The sequence below is a fragment of the Panicum hallii genome, chromosome 5 (assembly GCF_002211085.1).
Source record: "Panicum hallii strain FIL2 chromosome 5, PHallii_v3.1, whole genome shotgun sequence".
In the NCBI taxonomy this organism is placed as follows: Eukaryota; Viridiplantae; Streptophyta; class Magnoliopsida; order Poales; family Poaceae; genus Panicum; species Panicum hallii.
Genome location: NC_038046.1, coordinates 32465736 through 32493344, shown reverse-complemented (window position 1 = coordinate 32493344; position 27609 = coordinate 32465736). Strand labels below are relative to the sequence as shown.

General features: G+C 48.2%; 1 pseudogene; it reads left to right on the top strand.

The window, feature by feature from the left end:
• Positions 1-8220: 8220 nt before the first annotated feature.
• LOC112892605 overlaps positions 8221-27609 on the top strand; it is a 64212-nt pseudogene continuing 44823 nt past the window's right edge.

The following is a 27609-nucleotide window of genomic DNA, read 5'->3' as shown; positions in this document are numbered from 1 at the left end:
GTACATGACGTACAACTTCTTGCGGTGCTCGTCTCCCCCGGACTCGGAGTCGGACTGGTGGAAGAGACCCGTAAGGTCCTTCTTTGGGGTTTGGTACCCCAACTCCCTCTCCGTCGCGGCAGCATCGGCATCAGAGACCTTCTCCTTGCCGGGCCGCCGCGGCGGGGAGGAGCCATCCTTGGAGGCCTGGTCGCGCCTCTTGCAAAGACGCTCCACGAGTTTCTGGATCTCGCGGCATTCTGCGGTACTGTGGTGGGCCCCAGGATAAACAAGACACGACCTGGGGTGGGTACGCTATTGGCGCGGGCGCTTGCCGCGCGAGTTCTGGGCCTCGGCCGCTGCCGCCGCAGCGACCAGAACCCTAGACTACGGCTTGTTCATGCCCCGGTTCTTCTTGTTTTTCTTCTTGCCACTGCCAGGGGCAGCGCCACTGGAGCCCCCCGTCTGGGCAAGCCCTCCTTGAGGGGCAGAGTGCCATACGCGGCCCTCTACAACCCTGGCGCATTTGTCCGCCAAGGCGAATAAGGTGGTGACAGTTTCCACCTGGTGTGTCGCCAGCTTCTCCAGCATCTTCTCGTCACGGAACCCCTGATGGAAAGCCGTGATAATAGATGCATCGGAGATACGCGGAATGGTTCCACGTACCTTGGTGAAGCGGGAGATGAAGGCCCGGAGGGTTTCCACGGGTTGCTGCCTCACGGCGTGGAGATGGGCCTCCACGCCATGTTGCTGGTACGCGTTGGCGAAGTTCACCGTGAACTGCGCGCAGAGCTCACCCCAGATTGGATGGATCCCGGAGTGAGGTTCATGAGCCACGTCCGGGCTGGTCCGGTCAAGGCTACATGGAAGTAACTCGCCATTACGGCGTCGTTACCCCCAGCCGCCATGATGGCGGTGATGTAGACCTGCAGGAATTCCGACGGGTTGGTTGACCCGTAGGTTCGCCCCCTATCTGGCGCGCCAAATGTCGGAGGAAATCTCCAGCCGAGTGGCGGAATGCACCCACCTAATCCTAGTCTAGGATGAGTTTGGGGAAAATCTAGGATTGCTTGATCAAGGGGCGTAAGAACACAAGAAAACGCACGAGGATTTAGAGTGGTTCAGGCCGCCGGAGTGTAAAACCCTATTGTATTGCTTGTGAGAGCTTGTCTGAACTTAAGAGAACCTGTGTTCTAACGTGCATGCTCTCCCTTTTATAGGCTCAAGGGAAGCGCGTACACTGAGCGGGGTCCCCATAGGTGGACCCGGCGACATATTAAATAACGTACACATTGGAGCCTTAAATGCTACAGATTTGGAAATTCTGCTCTTCGACCCCCGTGCGTATCCTCTACCAGGGTATGGTCATGCGCCGTCTCGCTTGCACAGTGCCTGCTGCCAGTGACATGCACAGTGGAAGATGTGCTATCACTGTTGGGTCAATTCCCGCTGACAGGCGAAGGGGCTATGTTGACCTGCCGTGCTATAGCCTCTGCGCACAATGTAGCAGCGCACGTCGTAGCCCTCCTGCAGCAGATTATAATTACCCTTTGCTCACGCGCGCGGCACTGTGATGTGACTACACACCGCCCGCCCGCGCGTACAGTGCGGTGATGCGACGCACCGCCTCGGTATTAGGCGGGCTTACCGTGGTGTCAGCATACCTGCCCAGCGTGTCAGTGGGCAGCCCATGCCCTGTCTTGGGCACGCGCTCTCCACCTATCTGCATTTAATGCGATAGTTGGGCTGGCGTCCAACTGAAGGCTGGCTGCCACCAAACACGTGGCAGAGCTGGCCCAGCAGCCGCTTCCTCAGGGGCACGTGGTGGCACCGGACCTCCTCCCCGGAGGGAAGGGAGGTCCGGGCCCCCGAGGCCGGCCTAGGTGCACAGGCCCCCAGGGGGTCCGACTTCCACACGTGGCGGCACCGGACCACCCCGCGGTGGTGAGGGCCCGCGGTGGCCGTTCCTGAGCACCTTGTCCTTGTGGGCACGTGGAGGCACCGGACCTGCTAGAGCATGGGGTGTGGTCCGGAGACTGTGACCCCAGCTGTCAGGCCCGGGCTGTATGCCCCGTCACCCAAAGGCTTAGGGCGAGGTTACGGATAACCTCGCACCCTTCGGGTTGGACAACCTAGCAGGAGGTGCCCCTGTCCGTATGTACCGACAGTACCCGTTAACTACAAGTTGGAGCCGAGGAGGACTTGAGGATGAGGGAGCCACCGCTCGTCTGGAGGCCCCAGTTCTCAACAACCACTTGCAACCCGATGATTACCCCAAATCATTTTTGGGTAATCATCCAGGTTTAACAATAACATCTATGTTGCAAGGATGTTTCATGTACTGGAAGGGTCTAGAGCCCTCTGAGTTACTCAAATACGACTACTGCCTTGTGGAAAAATCCACCCTTGGGCGTTTCAAACCTAGGAAGCTGGAAGATTTCGATTACTCCGCTCAGCTTCAGCTCATGTCACAACATCGACACGCCGTAGTGACGGCCTCGACTACTCGACTTGCGCCGCAGCTACGACTTCTTCGATAAATCGGCTGCGCCAATGACAACTTTAACTACTCGTCTCAACTAGAAACTAGTTGGGTATGAGTCTTAAACTACTCGGCGACTAGCTCCGCACGGTGAACAACTAGTCGGAATCAGCTCCGACTAGTTGGCTTCATCGACAAATCTCGCCCACGGATCAAAGCTACATTTCGCTGCCTACTTTTTGCGCAACGCACACTCTCTCCATTAGCAAACTTGAAACCCCCAAACCATGTCCATATCAGTTTGAGGCGGTTCAACCCAGGACCCTCTCCGCAGTGCAAGAGGATTTGGATCATCTACCACCACTTGGAGAAGGAGAAGCCACTGCTTGTTGGGAGCTATGGTTTCCGACAACTACTCGGATTCAGCTGCTCATATGACCCAGAGTCTGGTAAGGGGATCAGATTAGTCGAGTAGGTTTGGACCTCGGAAGGGCATAAAAACCTCTAGGTTTCTTAAATCAGGTCCACCATGATCCATTACCACACACGGCGAACTCCCTTTTCAAGAAGGCAGACCCCTCCCTCCTTCCGACGATGAAGATGAGGGCCAGGTGGTGCGGAGTGCCAAACGCTTCGCCCCCAATCGAGAAGTGTTCATGATTCACGCTGACGAGGACCGTGACGGCCTAGAGCGAGTCCAGGAAGATGACTACGATGACTACCTCACTGACCCACTCGACGAAGATGTGGTCGTAACAATGGATAGTGAATCCCGGACAACATCAAGGTAGAAGATGCAGATGACATCCAGAAGGAACACCGTAGGCTCATCAATGCGAAGCATGCCCAACGCAGGCGCCGCGCGTTCCAGATGGACCAGCAGGGGAGCGGCAACCTCCATGACTCCTCCACGGGTGACCTTCGTGCCATCATCAACGCTGGCTGGGACACCCGCAATGTCATCATTGCTAGGCAGTAGGAGCGTGAAGAAGCAGAAGCCTACAGCCCCACCCACTATCAACTCCCACTCGATTACCTGGAGACAACTCAAAAGCGCAAGCCAGAAGCTAGGGAACAGTCCACCCGTAGAAAGAAGACTCTCAGTTCGAAGGAATGATTCGAGGAAGCCCTCCACGGGCAATTCCCATGGCACCCGAAGAGCAAGCATTCCGTGTTTGAATGTCAAACCTTCGGAGGGCCCTGGGAGCTCCACCAAAACTCTGCAGAAAGGCGACGGACTACCCGAATAATAATTTATACATAAATTAAGTACCCAATCTATGGAGGTTTCACGAGGGTCTTTTAGGTGTTTTGCTTGTTTAAACCATTGTTTTGGGACTATATCTCAAAACAAGGGCTTCCGTACACTTAAAAGAACCCTTTTTTACCACTTAATCAGGGTCACCATTTATGTTTATTACTCAAGTTAATCATGACTCTCTCGCTAAACTCAGAGAACCCTGTCACAGCCGAGCCATGCGACTGCCAAAAGTGGTCGCCCCATTTGGCAATGACTAGTAGAACCCGTTAATTAGCCAATTAAAGCACTTATGTGATTATCTATCAAACACTCCCAGTAACGCTCAGATTACTAGTTCCCGACTAGTTTTCTATGTTACTGAAGGGGCCTTGACCCCAAACTTCCAGTAACACTCTATTTACTAGTTTCCGACTAGTATTACATGTAGTTTATTGAAGGGGCCTTGCTCCCGTACGACCTTGCCAATGGTCTCGCCGGAAATCGATTTTTTCGACCAGAAGCAGCCTGAAGCACCCATACCACCCGCATGGATGTCAACCGTGCAATTGACGACTTGATCAACAACATGGAACCCCTCGAACCGAATCCGTCTTGGTTCGAGGTCCTGTACCACAAGTTCTTCTCTTGGTCGAAGAAGGATTTGGATCGTCTACCTCAAGCCGGAGAAGGATTTGGATTGTCTACCACAAGTTGGAGGAGGATTTGGATCATCTACCACAAGTCAGAGGAGGATTTGGATAGTCTACCATATGTCAGAGGAGGTCAAGCCACCCTCCATCAAAGGGCTCCCGTCCCCATTGGCTACTCAGATTTCATCAACGACGCACCACCCTTATCAAACGGCCACCAGGGCTTGATGGCGCCTCCAACTTAGTTGGGCGGGCCCGGGCATGGGAAGGGCACGGAGTCCTCCAAGCTACCCAGGCCACATGCCACAGCGCCCGGGCCGGCGGCGCCAGGCACCCACGCCAGCAACGTCTAGTCCCTGCGCTGGCGATGCCTGATGCCTGCGCCCAGGCCACATGCTGGCCAGGTGCTCTTCGTCCTGCTCCAGCGCGCGGGTACGGGTATCTGCGGGTAGCGGGTACGGGCGTCGTTTCCTACCCGTGGCGGGTTGTGGGCGTGGGTGCAGGCACGGATTTTAGCACGCGAGTACGGGTTTACGAAGTTGATATCCGCGTGGATTTTATCCATTGCCATCTTTAGTGGCTGCCCACGTGAAGACTGAGACCTGATTCAAGGAGGTTTTACAGAGATCTTTGGGGAATTTACTTAACCATTGTCTTGAGTTTTATCTTGAAACAAGGGTTTTTCCCAAAAAATTCGTTCAACCACTTGGTCAGGGAATTAAGAAATTTACCCAAAATAGGGTTTGTTCATTCATCCATATTTCAGCGCCGTACGAACTCTCTTGGCCCGTCCAAGGAATTCCTTCGGGCTAGCCTTGAAATCTTCGCATGGTAACATACGACTTGTCTTGGCCTGCCCAAGGAATTCCTTCGGGCTGGCCATGTCATGTTCGCACAACGACCACTCTCGTAACAACGCAAGTGAAGGATTGCGTCATCACTTCCTTTGGGCCAACCGAGACATCGTTGCATGTCAACATTCGACTTGTCTTGGCCCGCCATAGGACCTGATCACCTCCCCGTGAAGGACCTCGTCATCAATTCCTTCGAGCCAACCATGATGTTTTCACAAGTCAACATGTGAATTCTCATGGTCCAACCAAGGAATCGACTGCAGCTACCAGCAAGATTTATTTCTCCCTTGATAATTGACTTCTAGTCACCTTCACATACTTTCAGTACAACTCCGTTTACTGGTTTATGACTGGTATTACGTGCAAGTTTGCTGAAGAGGCCTCGCTCCTACACTTCCAGTAACAGATTACTAGTCGAAGGGGCCATGCTCCCATACTTCTAGTAACAAATTACTAGTTTCCGACTAGTATGCTATGCTACTGAAGGGGCCTCGCTCCACACTTCCAGTACAACTCCGTTCTACTGGCTTACGACCGGTATTACGTGCAAGTTTACTGAAGGGGCCTCGCTCCCATACTTTCAATACAAGTCCGTTTACTGGTTCATGACTGGTATTCGTGCAAGTTTACTGAAGGGGTCTTGCTCCCATAGTTCCAGTAACGCTCTGATTACTAGTTTTCGACTAGTACTCTATGTTTCTGAAGGGGCATCGCTCCCATACTTCCAGTACAATTCCGTTCTACTGGTTTACGACCGGTATTACGCGCAAGTTTGTTAAAGGGGCCTTGCTCCCATAGTTCCAGTATCAGATTACTAGTTTCTGACTAGTACTCTATGTTACCAAAGGGACTTCGCTCCTATATTTTCAGTACAACTCCGTTTACTGGTTCACGACTGGTATCCATGCAAGTTTACTGTAGGGGCCTCGCTCCCATAGTTCTAGTAACGCTCCGATTACTAGTTTTCGACTAGTATTCTATGTTACTAAAGGGGCTTCGCTCCCATACTTCTAGTACTACTCCGCTTACTAGTTCTCGACTAGTTATACATGGAGTTTACTGCAAGGGCATTGCTCCCAACACGGTCTCATGTATATCAGTTACGATATACTTTTATGTTTATTTTGCAGGGGACCTGATCTGAACCATACTGCTGGGCGAGTCGGATTCAACTCCGACTAGTTGGCTTCATCAACAATCGCCAACGAATACTTCGACTACTCGCCTCGCCTACAAAGCTAGTCGGAATCAACTCTGCTCGGCGACATGCTGGCGACTACTTTGCCTACTCGTCTTGCCTACAAAACTAGTTGGAATCAACTCTGACTAGTTGGCTTCATCGATGGTTCAAGATTCAACAGCAACTTGGCCGATGCCTAGGCTCGGGGGCTGGTGCCACCGGCTACTAGGCATATACTATGTGACTCATTTAGCTCCCAGGCTCGGGGGCTGGATGTGATACAGCTCTCAGCAAACAAGGTTTGATTTGAGTGGTAAATTAGAGCGCTATTTGGTGAAGTTATTTATTTAACCATTTTTCAGGGAAAATCATCCCCAAAAAAGCGGTTTTTTAGATTTCTGAACCAGTTTGCCATCTTAACAATCAAATCTTTACCGTCATATATTGCATACCACGATTCTTTAGATCCTTTATTCCAAACCTTGGGGATTTGGATTCAAGATTCGGGGGCTACGGGACACGTGTCATTAGTGACTTATTTTTTTAAATCTTTTGGAAGATAAGGGCAAAAGACTCAAGACTCAAATGACTCTCAATCTGATTCTACGAGGCAACCTAAGGCTCGGGGGCTACTCCATATGGAGTGCGAGTTCGATCGCACCCCATATAAAAGAAGACTTGGCAACTACTCGGGGCATGAGCACTTCACAATCTCGATGTAGTCAAGGAAGTACTCGGAAGACACCTTCAAGATGGAGTTCGGGAGAACTTTAAGACACCTTCAAAAAGACTCAGATGCCTGCAGTACTCGATTACGTAGAGCTCAGGAGCTTGTCAGACCCAGATCCACAGGACTGCGCACATGGTCTATATCTTACAAGATAAGGGGTGGGGCATAGCCCACGCCCTTCACCAGTCGTAACTACTCGTAGCGTAGTAGAACTACTCATACAGTACTAAAACTAGTCGGAGACAGTAGGAATCTACCTGAAAACCACTCGGGTAGGAGTCTAGGGCTCGTATTCGACTAGGACTTCTATGTAACTCTATCCCCCCAGACTATATGAGGGCGGTCAGAGATCCTCCTCAAGCAGGAGCATGAGGGACAACTCATGCTTCATGCAACAGATCACCCAAGAGATCACCTGATCATCACCTAAGGTAATACAAATCACATAGGACGTAGGGTATTACGCTCTCGACGGTCCGAACCTGTCTAAACTTTATGTTTCTTGCACTTTCGAGTTTCTGATCTCGGTGACACCCTATCTATAAACTCACCACCTCAGGGGTATCCCTCGGTGGGTATGGCGGTAAAACACCGACACGCAGGTTGCCCTAACAGCTCCTGACCATAGCGAGGTGTGCGGAATGTGCACCTAGCACAAAAAAGGTGTAATTGGTCAAAGTCACATAAACGAGAGTTGAGACAGCAAAAGTAAAAAAATATCAAAATAAAAAGGATCTGAAGAATACTTCTATCATTTTCCCATAGAAACCTTAAATATTGATTTGTTGAATACAGTGACATAGTGTACCGGAAAAAGTCCTCTTAATGAATCTACTACCACTTAAGCTGCTCACTGTTTTATCTACTGACTACTACTATTTTCTACTTTATTTAGAAGTTTAAAACCATTATGAAGACAAGCCATGCTTTATGGACTATATGAAAAAAGGGTATGAGAAATGAATGATAAATAACATGCTACGACGCCACTACTCCATTACTTGTCAATATTTTTATATATATGCAGTTCAAAAGTACATTAAGCTTTCAATTCACTAAACAATGCACTAAGTTCTCGCAAGTCGCAATCAGCGTTCATGCCTTGATGGCCCTTAGCTGCGCCCGCAGCCCGACGGCCGAGGCCCAATTCGTGGCCCGCCTCACGGCCAGCGCGGCCGCCGGCGACCTGCTCTCCGGCGCCGCCCTGCACGCGCGGTTCGCTAAGGCGCATGTCTCGCCCACCACCTTCCTCGCCAACCATCTGCTGCTCTTTTACTCGCGGCTCGCTCTTCTGGCGCTCACCCGCCGCCGCCTGCTCGACGAAATATCGCAGCCCAACGTCTTCTCCCACAACGCGCTCCTCGCCGCGCACGCACGCGATCCGCGCCTCTCCTCGGAGCTCTTCGCGCGCATCCCGATCCGGATGTTGTGTCCTACAACACGCTCCTCGCCGCCTTCGCGTCGGCCGGTCTTGCCGAGGACGCGCTCCGGCTACTATCGAGCATGCGGCGCGGGGGCCCTGCCGTTGACGGCTTCACTGTATCATCTGCCGTCTCGGCTGTGGCCGGCAACATTGCTTCAGTGGCGCAGCTGCATGGTTATGTCTTCGTCAGGAACTCATTGATGAGTGGATATGGTAAGGCTCGGCTCTTGGAAGAGGCCGAAAGGGTGTTCGCTGATATGGGTGACAAGCGTGCGGAATCATGTATCATGGAACTGCATGATTGCTGTGTATGGACAGCATGGACATGGCCGCAAGGCTATGGAGCTGTTCCAGGACATGGCAAGACGGGGCTTCACTGCCGACGCTTGCACTCTGGCCAGCGTACTGTAAGCATTTGCCACAGCAAAGGACTTGGTTGCTGGGACTGGACTCCACTGCAGGCTGATCAAGAGTAAGTTCACCCGTGATCCACATGTAGCAAGTGGCCTTGTTGATTTGTAGTGTTCAGGATGCATGGAAGGCATTCAGTGAGGTTGACAAGCCTGATCTGGTTCTATATGGAACACACTTATATCTGGGTACTCATTGCATGAGGACTTCTCCGAGGAAGCACTCCTTTCCTTCCGTGCAATGCAAAGAGCTAGGTTCTGCCCAGATGATTGCAGCTTTGTCTGTGTAATCAGTGCCTGCTCCAACATATCATCACAATCACAAGGGCAACAGCTACATAGTTTGATGATAAAGTCCGATATACGGAGCAACCGAATTTCTGTTCATAACGCAATGATCACGCTGTATTCGAGATGTGGAAAGGTAGCCGAAGCCAAGATGTTGTTTGATAGGATGACAGAAAGGAACACTGTGTCGTATAATTCAATTATCGCAGGCCTTGCACAACATGGACATGCTGCTGAAGCACTCAAGCTCTTTGAAGGCATGCTGAATTCAGAATATGAACTGACAGAAATCACCTTCATTTCAGTGTTGTCAGCATGCTCTCACACCGGAAAAATTGATGAAGGATGGGACTATTTCAACTCAATGAAGCAGAAATATGAAATTGACCCTTGTGAAGAGCACTACTCTTGCATGATTGACCTACTTGCCCGTGCCAGGAAGTTTGACGAAGCAGAAGAGCTTATGTCACACCCGGTTTTGAAAAGGAAACCGAATGCATCTCATATGTGTGTCAGGATCAAGTTTCACATATATGATAGACAATATAAGTGTATATCCGAAATAATATCACAACGAAAGAAAATATCATAGTACTTTATTACATGACTAAAAGTCAAATAAATATTTATAACTAGCAGAGGACTTCAACTTCACAGGCAGATGACTGGGAGACATACGCCTAGAACTCTTCAAGATCTTCAGGGAACTCCGGATAATTATCTTGTTCTAAGCAGCATTGGTTTTAATAAAGCAAGCGTTGGTACTCAGCAAGTGGAGTAAATTATATGACATGCAAGGTCAAAATCAAGGATAAGCTGACATAGTTTGATTGCGATAAGCATGTTTAGTTGATCAAATTTTATTTAGCAAGCATTAACTAAGTATAAGTATATACCAACCTTTAAATAGATAAAAAAATATAGGATAACAACAAATAAATAAAGAACATCAATTCAGATCATCTTTAATTCAATTATCATGTGAGGGTCCAAGCCGCTCTTAACCGTGAGCACGGCTGATATATCAGTTTGCGCTCTGCAGAGGTTGTACACTTACCCACAATTCATGTTTCCCTTAATGCCCGGGTTTGCAAGGTCCTTAAACACCAATTCGTGAGTGGCAGGGATTCACTACGAGACCTTTACAAAGATTCCCTAACTTGTAACGGTCCGCTAAGGTTTCAGGCTGCAGTAGTCATAACCCTCCCTAATGAGACAGTATCTTAGCCAAGGACCATAAACAAAGCCTCTAAGAGGACCAAGCTATACCCCATCAACGCACTCCCCTCTTGCACTTTCGGTAAGACCATTACAAACTAAAGTTTCTAACTAATTAGTCAAGACCAGAGCCATATAGTAATGTGGTTGCACTGTTTTCCTAATTGGTTCTCCATATTCCAATTAATGCAATCATCTTAATTATCACCATAAAAGTATTCCAGAACATGAGTAAAACCAGTGTAGCGTGATTTCAGGTTATCCAACCAAGTCTAAGTAATAGCAACTAGCATAGCTACAGCATAAATATAACAATATAGGTTTAATCAAGGAAGTTCAAAAGAAACTAGGCACATCCTTAGTTTGGGATCCATCATATTCTAGACACATGCGTGCATATAAAGTAAATATATGTATTTATAAAGTTATTGGGACTAGAGTATGATCAAGAACCACTTGCCTTCATCAAAGAACTGCTGCCGCTCGGAAACATCTTCAAAGCCTTGCTCTTGTGGACCCTCGAATTGCGCACCGTCTATCCTAACACACAAGTACATACAAATAAATAATTATAATAAATAAGAAACAGTACACCAAATAATATAAATAGAGCAAAATATCATTATAAAGCTACTGTATACGTCGCAAGGGTTGCGTGAGCGTGAGAATCGATGAAAACGGAGTTAAAACGGAGAAGTTATGGCTAAAACATGATTCTAGAGGCTTATTTGTGACAGTTCATGTACTGGTAAGCTAGGCACATTATTTGTTAGTGTGAAGTATGTGCTTGTTAGTGTAAAGCTTGTGTGTGTTTATGTGAAGCTTTTAAAAAAACTTAAATACAAGTAAAAGGGGTATTTTTATAATTACGGAAAAACTAGGGTTGTTTTTGCAAAATATATTTGGATGGAGGTAACTTCAAAATAGGTGAAGGGTGGTTTTACAAACATATTTTCTTACTGTAACCTCTGTAAAAAAATGTATTTACCCAAAAGTTTCATTTGAAATGTATATTTTGAATGGTGCGAAATTTGAGTAAAGTTGTGAAAATAAGGGTATTTATGTAATTTCACAAAAATACAAGTCCTTTTATGCAAGTAGTTGAATTGTAAAATTAACTTTCAAAGTTACTAAGGGCTAAAGTGTAAAAAGTGGCAAGTCATCATGACATGTCATAAATGCTTGAGTCATCATGATATGTCATAAATGCTTGAGTCATCATGTCATAAATGTTTGAGTCATCATGATATGTCATAAATGATTGAGTCATCCTGTCATAAATGCTTGAGTCATGCTGTCATAAATGCTTGAGTCATCATGATAGGTCCAAAGTTATAAGAACTTTACCTCAGTAAGGACAAAATCTATTCAAATACCACTTTTGTTCAAAATTTAAAATGTAAAGCTGTATACTTTGGGTTTTTGAACTTGAACCCTAAAGCAATGTTGTAGGATTTGAAAAACTCTCCAAATTCTATTTTGGGCATTTCCTTATTAGGGTTTTAGATTAATGAGAAATTTTACTTTACCGAGAGGTCCCTGTATCTTCTGAAATTGTGCACAGGTCCTTGGGAAAATTCCCTTTCTTCTTCCTCTCTGTTTTCTCTCTGCTCTATCACCGCCGCTGTCGCCTGTGCCGTGCCCTTATCCTCTTCTTTCTCCTCCTATTTAAGCCCGCAAACATCTCCTTTGCTCTCTTGCTCTCGCCCTTCTCTTCCTTTCCTTCCTTCTGCTTCTTCGAATAGAACCACCCGCTGCCATGGCCGCCGCCGCCCCTGTTCGCCGTGGGCAGCCATCATCAGCCCCTCCCCGCTCTCCTCGACCCCCTGCCGAGCTTCTCCACTTCCTACCGGTGCTCCCCGACCCCACCCCAGCGCAAACCCCTAACCAGACCGTCCCACTGACGTTCACCGTCGACCTTCCTCTGCCGCCGCTTCGGCCTCCCCGTCGACCCGGCCGTCCAGCAGCTCCCACCGCTCGCCGATTACTCTAGCAGGACTACATCACCTCGAGGAAGCCCCTAGACCACCTCACCGAGCCTCTTTGACCCCCAGCATGCCGGAACATCGCCGCCGTGACCAAGCCCGACCACCGCCGGCCCTCCTCCGGCCACCCGGCTTCAACCGAGCCAATCCAAAGGTAGCTCTCGTGTCCCTCATGCTTCCCCACCTCTCTCTCGTTGCCAGGAAGCACCCTATCACCGGAATTGAGCTTCCTGAGTTTTCTCTGTTCCAAAAATCGCGACCAGGGACTCCACAGAACAATAGGAAGAATTCCAGGGGCCTATCCGCACAACCCATGACTCAGATGAATAGTGTCGCGCTGGACCTTTTTGAAATTTATGGCTGAAACTTTGGAAAATCTTAGTAAATCATAGAAAAATCATAAAAATATCAAACCAGTTGGGTTTGAATCCTTGGGTTAAATACTGCAACTTTTGTGTTATGATCATGAGATGAATCTGTGTATTTTGTGCCGTGATTTAATTAGTAGAAAATGGATGCTTTAATTAGATCTTTTAATTCACAGCTGTGCTATAGCTGAACTTTGGAACATAAGTTGTGCATGTCTTGAATAGCTCTGTGTGAAATTTGCAGGGCAAGATCTATTGTTTAGCTGTGATGTTTGAGTATTTTTGATGTATGTTGATGAAAATCTCATAAATTAATTCCCGATGCATCTGTTCATGTTTGTAGCTTAAAATTTAACCTTAGCATTCCTTCAACATGTTTAGTTCATGATAAAAGTTTGAGAGTCAGAAACCTAGTGTAACTAAAGTTATGAATATAGGCTTAGATTCAAAGGAAATTCATGAACAATAGTTCTGGTTCATGAATAATTATGATAATATGCTGGAATGTTACTCTTGTACAGTAGAACATGTCCATAAATTTTGAACCCTAGATCTAGTATAGAACTATAGTTATAAATGTATCTTAATCATTCAATGTGTGTTCTTGTTTAATTTTGTGGCATAGTTCCTGTTTAAATTAAATCCTGATAAATTTACAGTACATGTAATTAGACTAAAGCAATGTTTAGTAATTTTTATAGCCTTAGTTTTAAAGTGCATTGCTCTATAAAATTCATTTAAGTTTTACATGTTGTTAATCTAAATTATTTATTTTGATTAATCTGTTGCATAAAGATGTTAAGTGTAATTATTTTGTTTGCTTAAGCTAACCAAGTATACTACCTAATGTATTTAGTTTAGATGTTTAGGGTAACCAACCTTGTTACCTAATGTAACTAAACAATTTAGATAATACCCGATAAATGAATGCCTAGTAAAAGAGTGAATAACATGTTTGATAAATAGAATGTCTTTCGTGTTGCATTGTTGATAAGTTTGGTAGTGTTAGCTCATATTTTTGTGATAGAGATGTGTGATGTTTAGTTAATCTTTTCACACGAGTGCTCATGTCCCTGCCATCAAGACATTATCCTTGTCTTGATTGCAGTCTCCTTAAGGTCCTTTTCGTATAAGGATCCTTGTTAGTTCGTGTGTATCTGCTGCTTAGCTAATACATCTCTGTAACTATGCTTCAGCATCGGCTATTAGCTCAGCCGCTAAGCATCCGTTTCATTTGAATCTATGATGTTTCATTGTAACGGCTGTCAGCCGATGCAATTCATTGATATGCTTCTACCATCGGCTGGTTAGCCGATACGGCTGTTATCTTTCTAATATCGGCTACTGGCGATACAATTCTTTTGTTCTGTCCTACATCGGCTGCACATAGTCGATGTATCGGAGATGCACACACGATCTTAGGGTTCTTGCTCTCAGCTGATCCAAGCCAATTCTAGTCATTTTCTATAACGGCCAGATATAACCAATCCATTTTAGTTACCTTTCTCTGTCAGCACACTTATACCAGCCGATTTATCGACTAAGATATTGGCCACACACCCCTTTAGCTATATACCCATAGGACACACTCTTATCGGCCATATGCCTTTTGGCTACACATCCGTTGGACACCCATCAGCTGCATGCCCATTAACCTCACGCCCTCTTTAGCTACCCATCTATCGACATCAGCCCATCGGCCACATTCTCGTTAGTCTAGTTCCATGTTTGTAGTCTCATCAGCTTAAGTCCGATGTTAATATCCTGTTCCACTTGGTTCGTGTAACGGATCTAGCTTAGATGGCCCCATCAGCTAGATGTCAATCGATTGTTTACCAAAGTAATCAAGCCGATGCAACCACATCTAGTTACCTAGAATAACATTAAGCACATCTTAGTTAGGCACAATTATTACAGAGTAGGACAAATCAGCTACACGGCTGATATGCCCCAGTAGATATCGGAGAACATTAAGGGTGAAAACCAGCTACACAGCCAACCCACCAATCGACTGAAATACACTGAGACATAGACCGTACGGATACATAGTTCGACTAGTCTATCAATACACCATCGGCTAGTTACTCGCACTAGTCAACTAGCTATGCCGATACATCACTCGACTAGTTCTACCCGATGTGTAAATCGGCTAGTATACCAATTTACAGATCGACTAGAACACGTACACAAATCGGCTCAGCCGATGTTCACACAATCAACTAGTTTTGTTAAAGCATAGGTCGGCTATGCCGATACGCACGTGATCGGCTAGATACGCCGATACTCACACAGATCAGTTAAGACACAGCTGCTTTAGGAAACACCCCTCTGCTAAAATAATCGGTACCTTCATCGATCAATTAGGCAGTTGATACACCTATCAATCGGCTACACAAGCCAAAGTACCCAACCCTAGATCAGTAAGATAGCACAGTCGACACGCCTCTGTTAGGCACAACCAAGGCACATTAATCGGCTAAACCTGATGCACCCTCGTCGACTAAGGCAAGCCGATACACCAACCATCAGTTAGGCAAAAACATGCTGATAACTAGATCTAATCAGCAAGATCCTTCCTTGTTCTATCCTTGAAACACTGTACCTTTAATATTCCTACCTCTATCAGTCGTTTTAACCTTAGATGAAACTAAATCGGTTAATATCTTCTGCTCATATACAGAAACTACTCATGCCGATTTCTCTTCTAAACAGAAATCAGCAGATTTCCTAATGCTGTGTAGATAGCTCCCTCCTTTACCGATTCTATCGACTGAACCCCGGTTGTTTCCAATCGACTCTGCTGTAACCTTCAACAAATAGCCGATTTTAATCAGTTGTCCAACTAAAGCTCTACCCAAGTTAGTTTCTGATCTTTTTGATTATTATGTGAGTAGTATGTTAAAGCTCTACCCAAGTCAGCATCGGCTATTAGCTCAGCCGCTAAGCATCCATTTCATTTGAATCTATGATGTTTCATTGTAACGGCTGTCAGCCGATGCAATTGATTGATATGCTTCTACCATCGGCTGGTTAGCCGATACGGCTGTTATCTTTCTAATATCGGCTACTGGCGATACAATTCTTTTGTTCTGTCCTACATCGGCTGCACATAGTCGATGTATCGGAGATGCACACACGATCTTAGGGTTCTTGCTATCAGCTGATCCAAGCCAATTCTAGTCGTTTTCTATAACGGCCAGATATAACCAATCCATTTTAGTTACCCTTCTCTGTCAGCACACTTATACCAGCCGATTTATCGACTAAGATATTGGCCACACACTCCTTTAGCTATATACCCATAGGACACACTCTTATCGGCCATATGCCTTTTGGCTACGCATCCGTAGGACACCCATCAGCTATATGCCCATTAACCTCACGCCCTCTTTAGCTACTGTCAGACCCGGGGCCACCGGGCTGGGCACGTTACGTAGTCTAAGAGATTAAGCCCGTCTTATCTCTTATTCATTCTGTTTATCTCTTGTTTATCTCGTTTAAATAAGAGATAGAGCTAACCAACACGGAGAGGATCTACTCAAGATATGCTCTGGTATGATCCCTCGACGGAGGTTGGTTAGCATCTTTGTAACTCTGACCTCTCGGATATATAAGGGAGGTCAGGGACCCCCCTCAAAAAAAGAGATCATTAGATCATTCTACACCAAAGGGAATACAAACCACCATACAGGACGTAGGGTGTTACGCTCCGTGCGGCCCGAACCTGTCTAAAAGTCTTGTGTTCCTTGCACCTTCGAGTTCTTGATCTCGGCGTCTCCTCACCCAAAACTTACCACCTTGGGTATACCCCTCGGTGGGCAACCGGTTAAACACCGACAGCTGGCGCGCCAGGTAGGGGGAGCGCGTCGAAGATCCACCGGCGAGCTCGATGGCGTCTTTCAATTTCATCAAGTCAGTCCCCTCCCAGGGCACGACATTCGTCTTTGGCTCGTGGGTTTGCATCGCAGATGGTGCGAGCAACTTTCGGCGATTTCTCGTCGACATGACGCCAAAAACCTTCGCTGCGGATCCCCGCAGCGGCCTCGACAAGTTCGTCGATGAAATCGACAACTTGCCGCTCCATACTTCTGCAGCACAGATCCAGATGGAATCTGCTCCAAGCTCGACTTCTTCTGGTGTTGCGACAGCTTCCCCTGGTTTGGACTTGTTCCAATCTAGGGATCTGTAACACCCTAAGGTAAAATTTCGAGATTTATAATGAATTTAATTGGGCTCCAGTAATTTTCTAAGGATTTATTTTGCCTAGCTTGCATTTATTTATAATTTAATTCACAAAGAATTAAAATTTATTTTAGGTTCAACATGTTTGTGCATTCATGCTGGTGCATAAGTTTTATTTGGTTGAGTGCATAGGGGTTGAATTCAAATAGAATCGAGTTGGTTTGAAAAAGAAAAGGGAGGAAACAGGAAAGTAGGTCAGTCATTCTTTCTTTTCTCTCAGTCATTCCTTCTATCCTCAGTCATTCCTTATATTCTCAGTCATTTCTTATATTCTCAGTCATTCCTTCTATTCTCAGTCATTCCTTCTTTCTCAGTCATTTCCCCAGCTCGACCCCACCTGTCGGCCCCTTCTTCCTTCTTCCTTTACCGGCTGCGCAATGGCCCCTGAAACTTCCGACGAGCTCTCTCGCTTCGGGCCCGCACGCCAATGTGGGCCGCTGCCCTACAAGAAGGTTCCGCGCCCTAGAACCCTAAACCTAGCCGTAGCAGCACCTCTGGAGACCCGCAGCGCCGCCGCCCCCTTTGCTCCGCCGCGTCGCCATCTCTGCCTCGCCGTCGAGCCATTGCTCTGCCGCGCCCCGGACCCCCACAACCCCATGCCCACTCCCTCTCACCGCCCAGAAGCTTCCCGAGCCCAGTATTTGTATTCCGAGCCCTGCATCATCGGGATTTCACGAAGAAACCACCGCCGGTGAGCTGTGCCGCCGCCCCAATTTCCCCGTCGCCGGCCGGTCTCGGGCTGCCCTAACCCCGTGGCACCTCTGCAGGAACACCCCGAGCCGACCCGCGGTGATTAGAAGCCAGGAGGACCTCTGCAGCAACTTCTTCCCCAACTCCGTCCGTGCGTCGCCGCCCGCCATCGACGTTGACCCCCTGCGCTGCCTCTCCGGCCAGTTCGAGCCCTTGGTGAGCAACAGCACGTTTTCCCGATCCTTTTGCGCTAGATGCCGTGGACCTTAGCCCGTTTCCGTAGCCGGAACACCGTCGCCGGAGTGCGCCGCCGTGCAGACCCGCCGTCCCCGCGAGCCCAACCAGATCGGACCAGTCCGATCCAGATCGGACCGTCCGGACCCCGCTGTTCAGATCGGACCGTCCGAACCGGAATGCGTCCGAACCGTTCGATTTAGATCCAACCGCCCAGATTAGAAGCCGCGTACCCCTTCAGCCCGTTTCTTTTGCTAAAGAGCCCCTGCCCTTTTGAGGAATTAACCCGCCGTCCATCTCTAGTTCAAAAGTATTTACAGATAGGTCCTTTTCTTCCATTTTGACCCCGAGCTTCCTGGAATTAGTACCCGCAGTCCATGTCTGGTGTTTTCGCATGCTAGCCCCTGTGTCTACCCTTTAATTGCGTTTAGGTCCCTGGTTTTAGCCCAGAACCCCCTGGAAGTTCTGTTTTCTCGCAGTTTAGTCCCTGGACCTTGTTTTAAGCATAGATTTCGCGTCTTAGCTCCGTTTTAGGTGTTCTTTATATCCACGCGATCGTTGTAACGCGTAGAATAGTTCTAGCATAGTTTGTGTGCTGTTTCTATGTAATGTTGTACTGTTCCTTATATTTTGTCCTCGTTTGCATGTATGTGTATGTGCTGGACCATGTTTTGGCATTGCGATCGTGAGTAGACGCGGAGCCTTTGGACCAGTACCAGGAGCCGCCATCTTCTGAGCAGTTTGAGCAGCAGCAGGAGTGTTTCGAGGAAGGCAAGTATAACATGAACATCCTACCACTTTTAAATACAGATTTCATACTGCATTTTAATACTGTATGCCTATAAGGACTTTCCTAGCCACTTTATATCCTTTCAATATATCCTTTGGGTTGCATTTTGGTTAGTTGTGCTAGGTTGCTGCGCTATAACAAACTTGGCCCTTTTTAATTAAATTTGATTAATGGTCTTATGCAACTTAATTCTGAGAGTGGCCCTCTGTGCTGTGTGCTTGAGCGGTTCACGTCTCCGTAAAAGATGTTTTGTTAGAAACTTGGTTTAGGGGGCCAGCATGGTGCTTAGTGTTTGGTTGGCCACTCTCCATAAGGACCGGTTCATAGAGCGACAACCTGGGACAACCGCGCAACCACAAGACTAGAATGGGACGGTCTTGGCTTACTAATTAGGTCGTGTTGGTTCGGGAGTAACTTACCTGCGTGGGCAAGAGGGGTGGTAAGCTTCAATGGTCCCTGCTCCTCCGGCTTGGTCTGTGCTGTGTGTCTTGTACCCCCGGAGGTGGGCCCCATCGTTGCTGATCCAGAATCCTTAGCGGTTACACCTTACCAACGTGATCCTTTGTAACGGTCTCGTAGTGTGCTTGCTAGCCATCTCACCTAAGGAAGTGTGATGAACAACTAGCGTAGCTCACGACTTGTGGGTAAAGTTGTGCAACCTCTCGAGAGTGTAAAACTGATATATCAGCTGTGCTCACAGTCATGAGCGGCCTAGATCCTCCGTCTGATTAGTGGGGTTATCAACCTTTGATTAGGGAGGTTCCCCGGGTGGTTTTGGTTTGGTTGGTTTCTCAGTAGTTCTTAACTAATATTGATTAGTTTCTTATGCAATATGGGTTTATGGTAATTCATCTACTTATAGTAAATAGTTTTAATAAAATTTGCCAAGATTAAAAGCTACTGCAGTTGAGTCAGCTAACCCTAGAGCCTCATACTCGTGTTATACTTGTTGAGTACAAGTTGTGTACTCACACTTGCCTCTTCCTCTCTTCTGTTCTCTTTGGGATATCTTCGACTGCGGCTCAGTACCAGGCGACGTGGAGGACTACATCGGCGGACTCGACGATTTCTAGGCGTTGTCTCCCAGTTGACGTCCCTGTGGCGCCCTACTCTTCATGTATTTATTTTACGCTTCCGCACTCCTTGAACTGATTCTTGATTCAGTTGTAATAAAGACATTCCTTTTATAATTTATACACTTTTATTCGTGACATGGGTTGTGATATCTTGATAATCTGTTGTATATATGCGTGACTTGATCCTGGCGCATATATGATGGCTCGATTTATGTTCTTATAAATCAGGTGTGACAGATTGGTATCAGAGCCGTGTCGACTGTAGGACAAAGCCTAGATAGAACTGGTCGAGTTTAGGACTTCTTTTCTCTTGCCTTGCTTCCGCAAATCTTCTAACATCATTCCCTACTTCTATTCCTTGAGTCTTAAGTCCTTGATTTGCTATCTCTCTCCTATCCTTTCTGAGAAATAGCTAGAGTCTCCGTAGACGTTGGCCGGAATGTCTAATCCTATAAGCTATAAGTTTAAGCTATCCCCATGAAAATACGCTAGAACGAGGGTGTTAGTCGAGTAGTGTGATAAACTCGACTAAGTTGTGAATATTGAATGTTTGTTATTGTGCAAATGTGTGATTTGGATTTTTGGTTGATTGCATAGGTTAGAAGTAAAATTCTTAATGCAAATCGATCTTAACGCAAACTTGAATTGAGTAATAAAATTTAGATAGATCGTGGGGGTAAAACCGTACATTCCTTTCTCCCTATTTTATCCTGTCGGAGTCTTCCTTCCCGAAGTTATACCATATCTATCTCTTATAAATTTCGCTATGCTGCAAACAGATGGTGAACACCAGGAGCACCGGCACCGGTTCTGGCCAGCAGGGGCAGAACAACCAGAGCACTGACCAGCCGCTGCCGATGCCTCCACCCCTGACTCCGGAGCAGTTCTTCCAGCTCCAGATGCAGATGATGGCCACCCTGAACAACACCGTTCAGACGCTGCAGTAGATCCACGCTCAGCCGCCACCTCCTCCACCGCAGCAGCCCCGCGACAGGCGCGCGGACTTTCTGAGGGGTCACCCTCCGACGTTTGCTCATGCGGCTGATCCACTTCAGGCTGACGACTGGCTTCGTCAGGTGGAGCGCCAGTTGGATGTCGCTCAGTGCGATGACAGGGAGCGAGTCCTGTACGCAGCAGGACAACTGCGAGACTCAGCCCTCGATTGGTGGGAGTCCTACCTAGCTCGGGACCGCGACGTCCTCACTTGGGTCCAGTTCCGGGAGCGGTTTAGGCACCACCACATCCCTGCTGGAGTGATGAAGATGAAGCACAAGGAGTTCCTTGCGCTTAAGCAGGTAACAATTCGAGTAAAATCTTTCCGCAATTTTTTTTTGAGCTCAAGCCCACTCTTGCTTATCTTCGTGAAATTGGAAATGCTGAACAAAATTCCATCCTCTTTTCCCGGTGATTATCATTTCAGGGAGCTATGACGGTGACTGAGTACCGTGACCGCTTCCTCCAGCTCGCTCGCTATGCCCCCGCTGAGGTCGCCCATGATGGCGATAAGCAGGAGCGCTTCAGGGAGGGACTGGATGACCACCTGGAGTACGCGCTCATGAACCACCGCTTCGACAACTTCAACCAGCTGGTTGATGCTGCCCTCAACACCGAGCGCAAGCGCCGGGAGATTAAGGATAAGAAGAGTAAGATGGCTCCTGCTGCGTCGGGTAGCAACACTCGGCCTCGATACCAGTACCCGCAGCAGCAGCAGAGGCAGGTCCAGCAGTACCAGCAGCGTCAGCAGCAGTACCCACCCCGTCCTCAGCAGCAGCAGCAGGCGGGACCGGGCCAGAGGCTTCCAGCGCCTCCGGCACGCTCTGCTCCACCAGCCCCACCAGCTCTGTGGCAAGGAGTGCCTACTCCTCCTGCCGGGTAGCAGGCTCCAGCATTCCCATGGGCGTGCTATCACTGCGGTGAGCCGGGGCACTACGCCAAAGTCTGTCCTCGGAAGGCGCAGGCAGGACAGCAGGGGCGTGCAGCACCGCCCAAGGCCCCAGCTCAGGGCAGGGTGAACCACGTGACGGCCGAGTCAGTGGCCGAGGCTCCCAACGTGGTGATTGGTACGTTCATGGTCAATACCCACCCTGCTACAGTGCTTTTCGATACTGGTGCTACGCATTCTTTCATCACCCAGTCTTTTGTTGAGCATCATGGTATTCATACTAGCATGTTAAAGAGGGGCATGTTAGTATCTTCACCGGGAGGGCAGTTGAGGTCTCATATCTTCTGTCCCAGAGTCAGTATTGTCATAAGGGGGGTAGAGTTCAGTGCTAATCTGATGGTGCTAGACACCAAGGGTATTGATGTGATCCTCGAGATGGAGACTCTTGCTAAGTGGGGAGTCCAGATAGATTGTGCTCAGAGGATGGTTCTTCTATCAGCACCGGATGGTCAGGAGGTTACTGTGGGTGCCTCAGAGCCTTCTGGATTTCTTCATCAGATGAAGGCTAGACGCACGGATGGTATTCGCGTGGTGTCTGAATTCTCGGATGTCTTTCCGAAAGATTTGCCAGGTATGCCGCCTGATCGCGACATTGAGTTTTCTATTGATCTCTTGCCTGGCACAGCTCCTATTGCTAAGCGGCCCTATCGTATGGCTTCCGTTGAGCATGAGGAGGTTAAGAAGACTGTCGACGAGTTGCTAGCTAAGGGTTATATCCGTCGCAGTTTCTCTCCTTGGGCTTTCCCTGTATTGCTGGTAGAGAAGAAGGATGGCGCGAAGAGAATGTGCGTCGATTATCGGGATCTGAATGCAGTCACCATCAAGAACAAGCATCCATTGCCTCGCATCGAGGATCTTTTTGATCAGCTTCAGGGCGCTTGTGTATTCTCGAAGATTGATCTGCGTTCTGGGTATCATCAGCTGAAGATTCATCTTGAGGATATCCAGAAGATGGCATTCACTTGCAAGTATGGGCTATACGAGTATACGGTCATGTCTTTTGGCTTGACCAATGCTCCGGCTTTCTTCATGCATCTGATGAACAAGGTTTTCATGGATTATCTGGACACCTTTGTGGTGATATTCATTGATGATATCCTGATATATTCCAAGTCAGAAGCAGAGCATGAGAAGCATCTGAGGCTTGTATTGCAGAGGCTCAGAGAGCACAAGCTGTATGCCAAGCTCAGCAAGTGCGAGTTCTGGATTGACGAGGTTCCATTCCTCGGTCATGTGATCTCCAAGGGAGGTATTGCTGTGGACCCTGGAAAGGTGAAGGATGTGCTTGACTGGGTGGTACCGCAGACAGTGAAGGAAGTCCGCTCTTTTCTGGGCTTAGCAGGTTATTATCGGAGGTTCATTGAGAATTTCTCCAAGATTGCGAAGCCTTTGACTTCCTTGATGGAGAAGGGTGTGGATTTCTCTTGGACTGATGAGCGTCAGATGGCCTTCGAGGAACTGAAGAAGAGGTTAACTACGGCGCCAGTCCTTACTCTGCCAGACCAGAGTAAGAGGTTCACAGTGTATTGTGATGCTTCGAGGGATGGTCTTGGTTGTGTCCTGATGCAGGAAGGCAGAGTTATCGCTTATGCCTCGCGGCAGTTGCGCCGGCACGAGCTGAACTATCCCACTCATGATCTGGAGTTAGCCGCAGTTGTGCATGCTCTGAAGATATGGAGGCATTACTTGTTTGGGCAGAGGTGTGATATTTACACCGATCACAAGAGCCTCAAGTACATTTTCACTCAGAGTGAGCTGAACATGCAGCAGAGAAGATGGCTAGAGTTGGTCAAGGATTATGACCTGGAGATTCACTATCATCCGGGCAAGGCCAATGTTGTAGCAGATGCTCTGAGCAGGAAGAGCTACGTTAACATGGCCGTGGCTTTTCAGATGCCTCAGGAGTTATGCGAGGAGTTTGAGCAGTTGAGTCTGGGTTTCTTGCATCACACCTCGGGTACATTATTCGAGGCAGAACCCACTCTAGAGGCCGAGATCAGGTAGCATCAGAAAGATGACAAGAAGCTGCAGGAGATCTGTGAACTGCTGAAGGTTGGCAAAGCCCCTCATTTCAGAGAGGATGATCAGGGTACCTTGTGGTACAAGGGCCGGATATGTGTGCCGGATGTGGCAGATCAGGAAGCTGATTCTGAGTGAGGCTCATGATACGGCATATTCCATTCATCCAGGCAGCACGAAGATGTGTTACGACCTAAAGGAATGATTCTGGTGGTATGGAATGAAGCGTTCCGTTGCGGAGTATGTGGCTATCTGCGACACTTGTCAGCGTGTCAAGGCAGAGCATCAGAGACCAGCAGGTTTATTGCAGCCGTTGAAGATTCCAGAGTGGAAATGGGAGGAGATCACTATGGACTTTATTGTGGGATTGCCTCGTACTCAGAAGGGGTACAACTCTATATGGGTAGTAGTGGACCGGTTGACGAAGGTTGCCCACTTCATTCCGGTGAACACTACTTACTCCGGCGCTAGACTCGCAGAGTTGTACATCTCCAGAATCATCTGTCTGCATGGTGTTCCGAAGAAAATTATATCTGATCGAGGATCTCAGTTCACTTCATGGTTCTGGGAGCAGTTGCATGATTCGTTGGATATGAAGCTGCGTTTCAGCACTGCTTATCATCCTCAGACAGATGGGCAGACAGAGAGAACCAACCAAGTGTTGGAGGATATGCTTCGAGCTTGTGCTATTCAATATGGTACCAGCTGGGATAAATGCCTGCCTTATGCAGAGTTTTCGTATAACAACAGTTATCAGGCCAGTCTGAAGAAATCTCCTTTCGAGGCCCTGTATGGTCGGAAGTGCAAGACTCCGCTGTATTGGGATCAGATTGGCGAGAGGTAGGTGTTTGGTCCAGATATTGTCGAAGAGGCGGAACAGTTGGTGCAGCAGGTGCTCGAGAACTTGAGGGTCGCACAGACTCGTCAGATGAGCTACGCGGATGTTCGTCGCCGAGATTTGACCTTTGCAGTGGGTGATCATGTGTACCTGAAGGTCTCGCCAATGAGAGGAATCCACATGTTTAATGTGAGAGGGAAGCTAGCCCCTCGATACATTGGTCCGTTCAAGGTGTTGGAACGGAAAGGTGAGGTGGCATATCGTTTGGAGTTACCTCCCTGTCTCTTAGGAGTGCATGATGTGTTTCATGTGTCTCAGCTGAAGAAGTGCTTGAGAGTGCCAGAAGAGCAAGCACCGCTGGAAGGGTTAGATGTGCAGGAAGATTTGACTTACATCGAGCATCCGGTGAAGATTCTGGAGACATCTGAGAGAGTTACACGGAACAAGAAAATCAAGATGTGCCGTGTTCAGTGGAGTCATCACACAGAGGACGAAGCTACTTGGGAGCGAGAAGATGAGCTAAGGAAGACATATCCCGATCTCTTTGCTAGCTAGCCTATTCGAATCTCGGGATGAGATTCCTGTAAGGGGGGTAGGTTTGTAACACCCTAAGGTAAAATTTCGAGATTTATAATGAATTTAATTGGGCTCCAGTAATTTTCTAAGGATTTATTTTGCCTAGCTTGCATTTATTTATAATTTAATTCACAAAGAATTAAAATTTATTTTAGGTTCAACATGTTTGCGCATTCATGCTGGTGCATAAGTTTTATTTGGTTGAGTGCATAGGGGTTGAATTCAAATAGAATCGAGTTGGTTTGAAAAAGAAAAGGGAGGAAACAGGAAAGTAGGTCAGTCATTCTTTCTTTTCTCTCAGTCATTCCTTCTATCCTCAGCCATTCCTTATATTCTCAGTCATTCCTTCTATTCTCAGTCATTCCTTCTATTCTCAGTCATTCCTTCTTTCTCAGTCATTTCCCCAGCTCGACCCCACCTGTCAGCCCCTTCTTCCTTCTTCCTCTACCGGCCGCGCAACGGTTCCCGAAACTTCCGGCGAGCTCTCTCGCTTCGGGCCCGCACGCCAATGTGGGCCGCTGCCCTACAAGAAGGTTCCGCGCCCTAGAACCCTAAACCTAGCCGCAGCAGCACCTCTGGAGACCCGCAGCGCCGCCGCCCCCTTTGCTCCGCCGCGTCGCCATCTCTGCCTCGCCGTGGAGTCGTTGCTCTGCCGCGCCCCGGACCCCCACAACCCCGTGCCCACTCCCTCTCACTGCCCAGAAGCTTCCCGAGCCCAGTATTTGTATTCTGAGCCCTGCATCATTGGGATTTCGCGAAGAAACCGCCGCCGGTGAGCTGTGCCGCCGCCCCAATTTCCCCATCGCCGGCCGGTCTCGGGCTGCCCTAACCCCGTGGCACCTCTGCAGGAACACCCCGAGCCGACCCGCAGTGATTAGAAGCCAGGAGGACCTCTGCAGCAACTTCTTCCCCAACTCCGTCCGTGCGCCGCCGCCCGCCATCGACGTTGACCCCCTGCGCTGCCTCTCCGGCCAGTTCGAGCCCTTGGTGAGCAACAGCACGTTTTCCCGGTCCTTTTGCGCTAGATGCCGTGGACCTTAGCCCGTTTCCGTAGCCGGAACGCCATCGCCGGAGTGCGCCGCCGTGCAGACCCGCCGTCCCCGCGAGCCCAACCAGATCGGACCAGTCCGATCCAGATCGGACCGTCCGGACCCCGCTGTTCAGATCGGACCGTCCGAACCGGAATGCGTCCGAACCGTTCGATTTAGATCCAACCGCCCAGATTAGAAGCCGCGTACCCCTTCAGCCCGTTTCTTTTGCTAAAGAGCCCCTGCCCATTTGAGGAATTAACCTACCGTCCATCTCTAGTTCAAAAGTATTTACAGATAGGTCCTTTTCTTCCATTTTGACCCCGAGCTTCCTGGAATTAGTACCCGCAGTCCATGTCCGGTGTTTTCGCGTGCTAGCCCCTGTGTCTACCCTTTAATTGCGTTTAGGTCCCTGGTTTTAGCCCAGAACCCCCTGGAAGTTCTGTTTTCTCGCAGTTTAGTCCCTGGACCTTGTTTTAAGCGTAGATTTCGCGTCTTAGCTCCGTTTTAGGTGTTCTTTATATCCACGCGATCGTTGTAGTGCGTAGAATAGTTCTAGCATAGTTTGTGTGCTGTTTCTATGTAATGTTGTACTGTTCCTTATATTTTGTCCTCGTTTGCATGTATGTGTATGTGCTGGACCATGTTTTGGCATTGCGATCGTGAGTAGACGCGGAGCCTTTGGACCAGTACTAGGAGCCGCCATCTTCTGAGCAGTTTGAGCAGCAGCAGGAGTGTTTCGAGGAAGGCAAGTATAACATGAACATCCTACCACTTTTAAATACAGATTTCATACTGCATTTTAATACTGTATGCCTATAAGGACTTTCCTAGCCACTTTATATCCTTTCAATATATCCTTTGGGTTGCATTTTGGTTAGTTGTGCTAGGTTGCTGCGCTATAACAAACTTGGTCCTTTTTAATTAAATTTGATTAATGGTCTTATGCAACTTAATTCTGAGAGTGGCCCTCTGTGCTGTGTGCTTGAGCGGTTCACGTCTCCGTAAAAGATGTTTTGTTAGAAACTTGGTTTAGGGGGCCAGCACGGTGCTTAGTGTTTGGTTGGCCACTCTCCATAAGGACCGGTTCATAGAGCGACAACCTGGGACAACCGCGCAACCACAAGACTGGAATGGGACGGTCTTTGCTTACTAATTAGGTCGTGTTGGTTCGGGAGTAACTTACCTGCGTGGGCAAGAGGGGTGGTAAGCTTCAATGGTCCCTGCTCCTCCGGCTTGGTCTGTGCTGTGTGTCTTGTACCCCCGGAGGTGGGCCCCATCGCTGCTGATCCAGAATCCTTAGCGGTTACACCTTATCAACGTGATCCTTTGTAACGGTCTCGTAGTGTGCTTGCTAGCCATCTCAC